Below are 13784 nucleotides of genomic sequence, written 5' to 3' on the forward strand. Positions count from 1 at the left end.
CTGGCTCTGAAAAAAGTGGACATTAATTTATTGCTGAATCCAGATGCTCAGATCTCAGATACAATTATCTATGCTTGTCTTAAGTAAGTGTTACTATCTTGCTAGCTTTAAAAACTCAGATCATAGGTGTACTAACTCAGGTACACTCCCTGCAGTCTCATCAAAAGTCAACTTCCACCGCACACCCACACGGAGGTGTTTCTTCTTGATCCACAAATGTCACTGATTATTAGACAAAACAACAGTCCATCTGGCACATTTGAGAGTTGGTTTCTCCACTGTGCTATGCTGGAAGGAAGTGTCATCATCTTCCATATGACAACAACCATCATTGGAGTCTCATAGGCCTTGATTTTGAGCAGCCGGTAGTGTGGGTGTTCAATTCAATAAAAGGAACCCACCCTGAAATTAGGATGTAAGTGTTATATATCAGAAAGTGTTTCTTATAGATATCCATGTAAATTTGAAAGCCTCAAGCTAACATCTTGATACTCCTTTGTGCAGTTGTATAAAGAGGTTGTTGCTTGCTTATGGCAAGCTATGTGGAAGGTATGAACTATACAAGGCCCCCAATCAAAGATGTACCTGTACCAAATCAAACCGATGGAGATTCTTGCAGCTGGAGATGTCTTCTCCATGCGGAATATGTCCTGCAAAGCTACTTTGCATTAAAACCTTTCATGACTAAGGTAACCATTTGGCAATGCATTTAGTAAGTTTTGGTTTTCTTTATACAAGACTTCTCACCATGTAGTCTTTCAAATTTGTAGAGTGCTGTGCAAAACTACACATATGATTATTTGCAAAGATATCGGGTAAGTCTAATACAACACCTGATCACTATGTCAAACCCCAGAGAGCTTGAGATAGCGGCTTGGACGACCGCACAATTGATATGACAATACATGACGAGCCACCACGACAAACCCCTGCATCAGATACAGAGGAATCACAATGGGCCGAGGGGGTCATATCAGCCGAAGATGAAAGAGCGGAGGATGAAGAGAGGTCAAATGAGCATATGGAAGGTGCTAGTGTACAAGCAGAGGGGCTTATGGAGGAGAGAATGAAAGAGCCAAGTAGGCCAGTGGAGGATCCAAAAGAGCCCATGGATGAAACCCTGGATGAGGAAAGCAGGCCTACGGATGAGCTAAAGGATATGGATGAGGCAAGGATGGATGAGGAAAGTAGGCTAACGGATGAGCAAAAGGATATGGATGATGCAAGCCGGCCAACAGAGGCAGAGGAAAAGACCTTGGAGGAAACCCTGAATGATGCAGAAAGAGCCATGGGGGAGACCCTTGATGAGATGAGAATGATGACTACGACGATGAAGCTAAAGAAGAGGATAGAAACAACGACAACAACAGTATAGAGACCCAGTATGAACCCTTACTACCTGTAGATACGGTTGTTCCGGTAATGTCTATTCAATTATGGCAAAATATGTTCAGCTTCTAACTACTTATATGTACTTGTCAACTTTTTTAGAGGTTGATTATCTTGGACATCAATGGATTGCTGTTGATGCACATGCCTTTGGGTATAGCAGACCCCTTCAAGGATTTGCAAACATTTCGGATGGGAACTTGTTGAGTCATGGTTCGTCCACGAACCAAAGAATTTATTCAGTTTCTTCTTCCGCGCTTCAGATTTGCCGTATAGTCTTCAATGCAAAGGCAAAACTTGAAGCCACTAGTTACAATAGTTTGTGGTGTATGCGCGGGACGCTCACACATCAGATTTTGCCTTTTCGTATGGTCAAAGAAAATGTGTTACCATTGAGGGCCACTACCACCCTAAAAAAGCACACTTACCTCTTTTGTACAAACCGTTTAGCCAAATCGATGTACCCTTTGATGCAAATAATACACTACTGATTGATGATACTCCTGAAAAGGGAGAACTAAATCCACCAAGAACAACTATCTCACCACCCTTTTTTGAGGGGCATACCTTTGATTTTTACCTTGAAGACATTTTGATTCCATACTTAACAGAAATTGTATCTCAGTCCATTGTTCACGGGCGATTTTGTACTTTCTAATGAATTAAGATGACTCTTCTATCATGTCTTTGTCTTGCCTAGCATTGAGAGAGAGAGAGAGAGAGAGAGAGAGAGAGAGAGAGAGGTGGCAATGGCTAAAGAAATGTATTTCAAGAACACTTATATTCACAGAGCACAATTGACAAATAAGCTAAAAAAACTTAATGTATTGAAAGTCATTCGTATACACTTGGGTTCACAAGAATCTCTCTTACATTGACACTATTTCAACTCGACCATCCAACTCTTTGCACAAAATATATTTTTCCCTACACCGCATCACCTTACGGCCAGCTAGGAAAAAGGAAAAATCTGAAAGGTCCCTGTCCATTGACTCTTCAATTATGTCGTGCCGCAACTGCAGAAGACTGCATAGCTCCCTTATTGTAACCACCAACATTAGGCCTTGCTCTTTATCAATCACTTCCACATCCACAGCAGGATTATCTTCCAAACCTGCAGAAACCTGGTCCAAAGGAATGTACTTACCTTTGAGTATTTGTGATCGCATATACCAAAAGGAGACTAATAGTGATTGGCTTGCAATCATGTACTTGACAACTAGAGTGTCAAGCGCGACCTCGCATCGTATGCCAATCTCTTCCTTTACATACCATCCTCTGTCAAGAAGTTTGTCACAAGATGACTGCTGAAATGACTTGCACATGAACATAGTTTTTGTAACACGTATATTGTAGTTATGAAACAATTCTATGAACAGTGCAGCAGGGCAAAAGTTTGCAATTCTAACCAGTTTGGTGGGAATAGAGCTACGTAGAGACCTCTGTATATCCTTGTAGAGATTACTTCGCATTGCCTCCACCATTGTTTCCTCAGGAACTGGCCAGTCCACAGTGTTCTAGTCGGTTGGTAGAGGCACTTTCACCAATATGCCATTCTTATTCCCTAGGCAGAGTTGGTATAAGTGGTCATAGAAAAATATTTCTTCATCAATGAAGCTTTTGCTGCTTCTCCCTAAATACTGTAGAGAACCAATGTGGGCATGAATAACAAGAAAGAGGCCTATTATGCACTCCACAGGCTCCCATTGCTCATAAGAAGAGGGATAAACATTTGCAAAATATATAACAAGAGTTAAACTAAGAGTATCAATAAGTCAAAATGACAAATCTAATGTAGTTGAGATGTGAAGAATGGAGCCATTTCTCATAAGAAGAGGGATAAACGTTGCAAAATATATAAGAAAAGCTATAATAAGAGTATCAATAAGTGAAATGACAAGAATACTTACAATTGAAACATGGTTGATGTATATCTGACACATTTCCACCATTTGCTATCACGTCTCGATGGGTAAACACATGCTGAACAAGAACTTCCTTTAGAGATCTTTTGCCGATTTCAACGTTGAAATTCAACACTCTGGCCTTCCATATTGAGCGGTAAACATTGATAGCACTAGACCTCTTGGGTCTTCTTGGTTGCATGAGGACCCATGAACCTTTGTTTATCCTTTGTCCAACCCATTGGTTCTCTGCACTTACTGAAATTGATATTGTAATTGAGGATATGCTACTAGTTGGCCTTCTAGGCAAAGTGCACGTGTTGGTAGTTGGTGTGAGAGACCATAAACACCTAGAGCTTCTTGGGCGAGAAGACGTGGAATCCATAGCTCTGAGAGAAAAGCTTTAGTGGAGGGAGATTCACTTTGAAAGCATTCTAATGGAGGGAAAGTGTTTTAGAATTCCAATATGTTGTGCGGGCTTAATGGTCACCCTCCAGTACGTTAATGACCATAAGAGAGTATCAGTAGTGGGACCACACACGCACCTAACAGCTCGGTAAAAGCAAAGAAGTTACGATGCCACAATCCTAGATTCGTGAATTTTTTAAGGATATTTTCCTATTTTTTGAGTCTTTCCATGTATTTTCCTAGTAACGCAGCCCTCCTGCTCATTGGATGCGCTCTATTTTTCTCTCTCCTTCATATGGCCCTCCAAATGACCTCCAAAATTTCCTAATGTGAATCTTGCTAGGGTCAGCCTCGATCCCTTTTGCTAAAATTACATGACCAAGGAGAGTGACTTTGCTTTCACTAATGTGACACTTATCCACGTTGAGCTGGCCACCCAAGGTTTGCAGCTTGGTTAAGCCATCATAGACTTTGCTTAAATGAAGGGCTCGTGAACTATAGATGCAAAAATCATCTATGAAAAACCGTATTGATGTTCCAAAGTAGGGTTGGAAAACAAAAGTTACATAGCGCTCTATGATTGGCTGTTGCAGTCACTGGGGTTGGTCGGGCCGAGCTTGTTTCCTCTGACTCGTTTACTCTTGCTTGCATGCGCAGCTTCTTATCTTTAAGGCGGGCTACTTCGACTGCCAACTCATATGTTGCAGGAAACCTTCCCTTCACCTTCTTTCTAAGAGACGACCATAGACCAGCAATGAAACGGTCCTTCTTTAGGAAATTATGCTCTCCTTCGCCTTCCTCCATTGAGGCAACCCATATCTCCCATAAGTCCACAAATTTGGACTCGTAGGTGGCATACTCCAGCAGACCTCCCTACTTTAATCTGTCAGTAGATGCCATAGGTCTCCGAGGTTGTGCCTCCACCAAACCTCTTTACAAAAGCAGCCCTTAACACATCCCATGCATTCTTGGTAGCCTCGAGCAATGCATTATACCAGGACTTGGCCTCTACTTTCATCAGTAGAGGAAAAATTCTAAGTCGTGAAGCGTCATCATCTTTGTTGGAGACAACACAAGCAATCTCGAAATCATCCAAAAAGTCAGTAGTGAGATCCTCTCCCTTCTTTCCACTGAACGTGGGGAAAGAAACACTTGCCATGGTAGTGACAGGAAATTACAAACTTTTTTTTTTTTTAATACATTAACAATAGTAGCGGCTCATAGCGGCTTTTTACAAGGGTGGGTGGATAGGTTAAAATAGGATAAAGATAGAAACATTAAAGGAATGATGGTAATCCAATATGGGGAGAATGATAGGGTTTAGAGAATTGAGGATTTCTCCTAGTACCGCTGCACCAAATAGGTATACGATCTTCTATTGGTAGAAGACTTTCCTATCTACATAGATATTCACATGCATATGTTGCAGCAATCTGAACGGGAATGTCGTCGGCCCGTTTTCCATCATGCAGAGGGTGGAATACTTACTTATACTCTTAGCGTGCCAATGTTGATGAGTCGGCACATCCACAAGAGGTCTTCGCCTTTCATGGGCTCTACCTTTCCCTCGTTGCTCAGCACGTACGGGGTGATGGCAACGCGTCTGACCACTCCCAGCCTTTTGGCTAGTAGCAATTGCAGGTAATTTCCGTAGTCGGCGTGTTGCATGAATTCTACTCCATTCAGTTGCAACTCGTCCCCAACCCACTGGGCTTCACCCGTGGTAGAAAGCTTCTTCAGGATAATTTGTACAGGGAGAGGAGGAATATCCTCCACTCGCTTTCCAAAACAGCGAGAGCAGTAACCGAACCACTATTCCCTAGGATATGGGAATCTCCTTACCACTTCTTCTTCAGGATTGTCGAAGTGAATTGGTAGCACTTGCATGTGTCCTGAAAATCGGTAGGCGCCCTTCCGCCACTTAGCTTTGGATGATTTTCTCTTTGGCAAGCTGGGTATAACCCGGCTTTGTGAGCTTGAAGCACTTTCTTGGCCAGATGCTTCTCCCTTCGGGGTCATGTGTTTCCAGACTGGCTTAACTTCTCCTTACCTTTGGCTCAAGTAGCCCATTTAGGCCACTTTGGAGTTATAACTTTGACTGCAGTTTCTTTAGGGAAAAGAGGCCTCACCGTTTTCTTCCCTTCTTTGATGTAAATGACTTCTTCGCGATGAATGTCGATGTAGACGATCTCAGCCCTTTTGTTGTCTTCGTTGCTGGCACTCATTGATAGTGTGTCTTGGTTTACAAGAGTGATGGCACTTCACCGACCTCCCACCTGATGCTCTCAATTTGTGGTTAGAACGAGCAACACGAGATGGAGAATTTACCTCTTGAATACTGACGACATTGCAGCCTAGCAGTAGTACTTCAATGAAGGAGGCGAGTGACTCCTTAGTCCCCTCTTCTTCCGTCCTCCAGTTAGAAAATTCCTTCAGACATTCGTCCATTATTGATAGTGGGCGTCACTTTCAGCATTGTAAACTGAAGGGTCTTAGAAAGCCCTCCTCAGTGGGGGCACCAAATGACGGGAGCAAAGCGAACCCCGAACCCCGACGGCCTCTAAAACGGCGGGGCCGAATGGCGCACCTCGAACCTGTCACGGTAAAGCGAACATGGGGCACCACCTAGCTTTCAGCGGTTAGGATGCAAACCACGATGATATGAACACCGCAAACTTACACACGGAGAGAGAGAGAGAGAGAGAGAGAGAGAGAGAGAGAGAGAGAGATATGCCAATGATGAAAACCCTAGGGGGTGTGAGGAAAACTTATTTCTACAGTATTTACAAATGGCACGCCATGGTGATAGAGAGGTAGGGAGAAAGATGGTGCAAACTACTTGGTGCGCTCTCTAACCCGACTCAATGATTGTGAAGCTTTCTACCAAGAGCGGGTATAAGTGTGTGCATCGACATCTAGAGTCGAGGTATGGACGTGGCTCCCTTCGCATGGTGCAATTCCCAAGGCAAACCCAACACACAAGCCCCCTCCCCGTGATGGTGATAGTGTCAACTCTTCCCACCACACTCTACCAAGTGATGACTTCTCATGAATTGCCCCCCCCCCCGATAGTGACCTCTCAAGGCCAATTGATAGGTGTTGGCTGCTTGGATTATGGTAATCCCAGTGTGATTAGGGTAAGCTTAATCGGGGAGACAGAGCAAGTGGTGGGCCCGGTCTGGTTGACCCTTGCTTCGTTTTGGGAGGTTATTAAAAGATAAGAATCTCTAGGTGGGCCTTTGTGACCATCACCTAGAGAGAAGAAATTTACAAAGTGGGAATTTACAATGGCTTGGTTGAAAACTGAAGAAATGATGAAAAACCCTAAAAATTACTGAAAATGGCATCGTGGTTGCGTGTCGCCAGTGAATGGTGTGTTGCCGATGCGTTAGTGTCGAGCGTACTTCTTTTCAGGGTCGGCTGGGGCATGCCTTCAACGCATTTCCTCTTTTTGTTGTTGGCGGCGCATGATTTGAGTCCTCCTTCTTTTTCGTTGTTGTCATAGTTGTGGAATCCTTCATTTTTTTTGTATTTGTAATGCATATATGCCTGTGTGTACGTATGTGCATGTGGGCAGATGTGTGTGTATATATGTATATGCGGGTGGGCATGCGTGAGTGTAGATAGGGGTGAAATGTGTGTGTGCGTGGGAACGGGGTTTATCTATATAATGTATATATTATATATTTTTATATATATATATATATATTTTTTACTTTCTATGTTGGCGACCAGCGGCAGCTACGCGAAGATGAGGGGTGGGGGGGGATGGTGTGTGTGTGCGTGTGTGTGTGTGTGTATAGAGAGAAAGAGAGAGAGAAGTTCTTCGCTACGCCTGTACAGGCCGAGAGGGGAAGAGAGAGAGATGACGGGCGGGCTGGAGCCGTAACAGAGTGCGAGGAGGGAGAGGGGATTGGAGGTGGGAGAGAGAGTGTGAGGGAGGGAGTGGGTGAGGGTGAGTGAGTGTGTGGTGTGGGTTTGTATCTGTAATTTACGTAGCGTCTTCGGGCTGAAACGGAAGAGAGAGAGAGAGAGAGAGAGAGAGATGGCGGGCAAGGTGGCGTGGATAGGAGAGAGAGAGGGAATCCATATGGAGGGTGCCCACCATGGGGGGGGGGGGGGGGAGAGGGGGGGGGGGGGGGTGTCTTATTCCCTGTCTTGTATGGTGTCTCAAGGACGAGAGGAGTGGGGGGAAGTCAATGGTGTGGGGGAGGGGAAAAGAGGGTGGGGATAGCGGGCCAAGGGGAGGGTGAGTGAGGCCGAGGGGAGGGTGAGGCGAGCGGGTGGGGAAGAGAGGGGAAAGAATATAAGCGGGCCAGGGGGGAGGGGGGAATGGAGGGTGAGGGGAAGAGTGTGAGAGAGGGCGGGTGTGCGGATAAGAATACGGGAGAGCGGGAGTTCACATGCGGCTCGACACAGAGGGAGCACGAGAGGGAAAACAAGAGAGGGGTCGGGGCGAGTGCTCGAGGCTTGCGCCTGGCCGAGGGTGGCCAGTAAGGGGGGGGGGGTGTGGGTGCGAGAGAGAGAGAGAGAGAGAGAGAGAGAGGATATTAGAGAGAGGTATGTAGGGAAAATGAGAGAGAGAGAGAGAGAGGGAGGGGATATTCCATTCAATGCCCGCTCAGGAAATAACTACAGGGAGAGAGAGAGAAGGTGTATCTGAAACCGAGGGCGGCCGGCTAGGCTGGGGTATAGACAAGCGGGGGCCTGAGGGTGATAAGGCCGGCCAATCGAAGGGGGGGGGGGGGTGTGCCATGCCCATATAGGTGTCGTGAGGTTGACCAGGCATTGCTGAGTCTTCCAACAGTGTTGCCAAGGCTCTAGTAGAGGAAAAATAAGTTTTTTTCTTTTTTTTTTCCTTTGATTTTCAAAAATCGGCCATCACTACCACCTTGTTGCACACTTTGATCCTACACCCAATTAAAAGTTTTCTAGGGAGGATGTTGTGGCTTTTGGTCTTGCACCAAGTTGACAATTCTTTGGAATGGACACTTTTGTATTTTGGGTGCTACATTTGACTCACCAAAATGATTCCTAGAAAGATTTATAAACCCCAAGTTTGGCTTAAGGGGGTGTATGCTAGGATAAGCCGAATCTGTGGGACCATGTGGGAAAGCCTGCTATCCACCTAGAAAGAGATAATCAATGACATGGTCCACAAAAGAAGAGGGATGCAGCCTATCTAGCTAGTGATTGTAAAACACCAAGCCGACATAGCGGCTTGGAGTCCTATCATTGTGTCTATACTCTCTCTCTTTCTATGCTATTTCTTTTGGCATAAGCAAACCCTAATCAAACAATTGGACTTGGAGTCCTATCATTGTGTCTATACTCTCTCTCTATGCTCTTGCTTTTGGTGTAAGCAAACCCTAATCACCATCTCTCTTACCCTATCCCTAACGTCATGGTTAAGCTAAGGATTCACCTTCCATGGCCTAACAATAATCAATGGTGATTAGGAAGTACACTTTTGCATTGACTAACCCATCGAGCATATGTCTTCATGCTTGACATCCCTAATATTGGATCATGAGATTAGGAAGTGCTTGCCATCAATGGCACACAATGGATACTCACACTGATCTTTAATCCATGTTCTCTCCATTGTTATCTTGACACTACATGCCATTTATATTGAGCTTGAAGATGCATGCTATGAATATCTAGCTTCCTTAACCCAACAAACTTTCCAAGAGTGCATCATCTTCGAGTCAAATCCCCCTCATGGACATACAAGCTACATATAGATCCATACCCTCTATCTATCTGAAACATGCATTGCATGCCATCCTCTCTCTCTCTCTCTCTCTCTCTCTCTCTCTCTCTCTCTGTCTCTCTCTCTCTCTCTCTCTCTCTCTCTCTCTCTCTCTCTCTCTCTCCCCCCTTCCTCCCCTCTCTCTGGTTAGTCAATACCCAAGATAGATTGATTGTGATGGGGATAAATTTCCGACCTCTCTGTGCTTGAATCAACTTATTTCCAGCACAAAATTGAGTTTTGGAAGCTTGCAACTGTGGGACTTTCTTAGCCATTCTTGCATACTTTAATTGTTTTCCTTTTGGCATTGGATGTTGTAATTTTTCATCAGATTTCTTTCTCTTCTTGATCCATGCCTACTTTTGGCCAATGTGGCTCTTCGAGGGATTCACCATGGAGAACTTACCGCACCACGTAAGTGCAGTGGAGGGGTTTTGTTTAACAAGCTACATAAGCATATAGCTTAGGGGTAAGCCCCTTGTAATTGATCTCCTTAGATGAAAAATAAGGGAGGGGGGTAAGGGGGTGCTACTTGGGCTGATTACCTGTAACGATTGGTCATTGATGTGCACTAGAACTCAGATGACTTTAGGGGAAGTTCTTTATCAGGTCACACATCAAATTTTGCATCAAGCCGGTCATAGATTAGGGCTGATTTGGAGCAGGTCAAGGGTTGATTTACACCAGCTTCACATGGGTCAGAATTGGAGAGTAGCGAGAGTGTAGGATGACCAGGTAGATAGTTTAGGCACATAGTTTGAAATTCAAACTAAGACACGTTGAGGGTACATCTAGTTATCAATAGAAGTGGTTCCTTAGAACATTGCTAGTCACTATACTACACACTCTTTGATTAGTTTCACTCCATTAGATCATGTGAGACCTAAATTTTATATATAAGATAGGGGTATGGTAGTTTTCTTCATTCATTGTCGTATAAGCGTAGAAAGGGGGTCATATTTCCTAGTATGAGTCATATATAGGGATTTTATCAAAGTTGTCCACTCGTAGGTGGTGTCCCCTTTTATACAGAGTGAATCCCCTGGGTGTGGCTCTTTGGTATCGAGATTTATCAAACTTTTTGGTTCTGACTTGTTGTTCTTTGCTTTTGTCCTTCCCTTGGTTGTCAGGCAAGCTGATGGTGCACATGATAGTGATGACGTAAGTGTCTAGTAGGGGATGTCATAAGAATCATTATTGTCACTACTGTCATCAACAAGGTTGCATTCTATCACTTTCTATTTGTGGTTTAGCTGGTTATGGAAAGTTTTTTTTTTCTTACTCTTGGTTTGTTGTTTTTGGGATGATTTTTCTATCCACTTAAGTAAAGCGTTGCTATCCCATTGACATGGTTGTCTTGTTCTTGGATGAGTCTTTTATTCATGTATGGGAAACACGTATGGGGGTGGTTGTTGCGAATGTGTTTCCATCGAGGATTTTGGAATCCACTTCTGATGCATTTTATTCTTGTAATGATGACATTGGCTCCTACATATTTGATCTGGACAATCATAAAATCGTGCATTTGTTAAAGTGTTGTTCATGTCACCTGCTTGATTTTTTGGATTTCCATTTTTTTCATCTTCTTGAAGCTCCAAGTGTTCTACGGAGTCATAGAACTCATCGTCCTCTTCCTCTTTGTTTCCCTGGATTATAATCACTACAAAATAAGGAACAACATCATAGCCATCTTCATTGCAAAACTTTGTTGTTTTGGATTATCTTGAATAGCGTGCACATCCAAAGTAGCAAAGATGTGTTCCCATTCAAGTGGCTCGAGTAAAGCTTCCTCATAAAAGGGTTCTGGGATGTAATTGTATCTTCAATTTACCTTCCTATGATGCATTCCTCTCGCTTTAAGATTCCGCATTGTGAAACTCCACATATCCATAGTTATTTAGGCTTACCCAACCATGCTAAAAGTTCTAATCCTGGTACAATAGTGGAATCAGACACTTCTACTAGAGTTCACTTCACATCCTTGTATCTATGGTCCTTCAAGTTTATCCTTGTCATGGTTTCCATATGTCTTGGGTAGATATGGTCATAACCCCAATCTTGGACCATTTTTTGTTCTCGCATGAATGGTCTTCCTAGAAGGATGTCGTAGTTGTTCATCTTGTCAAAGTCAACAGTAGAAAAGGTTTGCTCATATTCAATGTCCCAAGAAGTAACAACTGATTTTTATCAATCCCATGGGCCTTTCCAAGTGTCAGTCTGCAAGCTACACTTTCATACTTGTAGCCCTCACTACTGGTCCCCCCCATTTTTTTGCAAACCTCTTTTGTTGAAATGGAAACACCAGCTTCACTGTCAAGGATTGCCATGGTTTTTACACCTTGACATTCCATAGCAAGAGTGGTGTTCCCATATTCTCCCTCATAGTACTCACCTACCTTGTTTAATGGAACTGGCCTAGTGTTTAGCTGAGGCATTTCAAGCTATTTCAAGTCATTGGTTTTTTAACACCAAATTTCTAGGAATTTTCCCAGTGTAGTCCACATGTTTGGTCGTATTCTGAGAAAATTGGGAAATGTTATCGTAAAGGTGACTAATGTTGAAAAAAATGTTTATAAGCCCTTTTCAATTGATGACCTTGTTGGAAGACTGTCTTTCTGGAGGGACTTCAACAACCTCTAACTTGGCCTCATACTCTCTCGTATAGGATGGTAATGTTCTTAGCAAACAAGGTTGATTGTTCATAGACTGTACATATGATTTTTCCCCCAAGATTCCAGTTCTAGATTCATCTGAGATCTAGTCTTAATTTCCTCTATTGGCAGAAGAGACACTCCTATTTCATCACTCATTTGGTTTACTCATCTTCTTATCTCACTTTCTTCATTGGCCTCTCTGACTTGTTTCCACAATTCGTCAAGACCATCTTTTTCTTTACGGTTGTCAGGTATATCTATGTGAAATCCCTTGAAAGATTTATCCGTAGTATTCCACTATCCTTGCCTCTAATGCAGGGTTCTTCAGCTTTGGTACGTGGTTATGACCGGAATCTAGATCTTTTTGTTCCTGGTTTGGTGGGATTATTGGTGTGTGTGGGACAAAGATCACACCCTCAGGTTTTCCAACTCGTGGTTCTAGTAAAGCTTGGGCTATTTGAACCATTTTCTTGAACATTTCAAACCTGTGTGTTTCTAGTTTTGCAAAGAGATATGTCATCTATCTATGTTCCTAGGTTTGGTTGTTTTTGAGCCATGTTTCGTAGGCTTTTGGGAGGGTGTCTAGTGGCTCATTAACCTTCTCAACCAGCACTGATCCTCCTGAACTATCACTTCTCGGTTTCTAATATGTGGATGGTCCTTCTAGAGGTTGAGATGTCTGCAAAAATTAAGGTGCAACCATTTCCTCATTTTGTATTAACTTCTCTTTAGACTGGGTAAGCTCCTCAACTAGGGATTTTTTCTCTTGTTCCTTACGTGATTTCATCCTAACCTTTCCAGCTTTCCAGTTGTTTTGTTTGCTCTTGATTTTTTGACTCGATACATCGGTCTTTGGCTCACTTGTGCTAGACTCACATTCATTTATGTTTTCCCTATCTCTTGCTTCTCCTCAGCTTCCTTTTAATATTTCACTCTCCTAACTACTTGAACTCGTACAACATTGTCATTTTTTGAGCTACTCGGTATTTCAATGATTCCTGAGACATTGGTCATCTTTATGACTCAGTTTGGGTTTTTTTTTAAAATGGGGATCAAGTGAATGACACCACAATCAAGACAATAGGAATTTATTTTCTTGATCTCCATTTGAGGACATTGTTTGACCAAGTGGTTTTCACGGCTTTTGTGACAATCAATCTTTGGTTGAGAAGTTTCTTCTTGTGATTCCTCCTGGCCATAAACATGCTCTCACCTAGCAAAGTATCTATTCACGATGAACTACAATGTCCTTTCTTCCATCTCATACCTTCTTTCTTTAGGTTGAAGCACAGGAGGTGGAGGTTGTCCCGATCTCACCACTCCATGTGTTTCTCTCATCTTCTATCACTTCAAAGGGAACTACCCCATTTGGTTGTTATAATATATTGTAGCTGGTACTAGTGCTTGTTTGTTAGATGATTCCACTGTATGTGTGTATCTGATGTCTATAGGTATTCTAGCACCTGGTAGTAGAGATTGTTGTCCTAAGACATGTTGTGGTTTTGCAACTCCTACTGGGCACCTGGTGCATTTCCCGTAACGTATTTGGGTGGAGTAGGTGCTACTAGAACAGGTTGTAATACCTCTCCTTAGCATCTTCCATGCCATAGTAACACTCTTCTCTCGTATGGTTTGTCCATTTTCTCCCAATTTTGCATCATTTAGGCTCCCTTG

Source organism: Adiantum capillus-veneris, chromosome 14 (genome assembly GCF_014529385.1).
Source record: "Adiantum capillus-veneris isolate H3 chromosome 14, ASM1452938v2, whole genome shotgun sequence".
NCBI lineage: Eukaryota > Viridiplantae > Streptophyta > Polypodiopsida > Polypodiales > Pteridaceae > Adiantum > Adiantum capillus-veneris.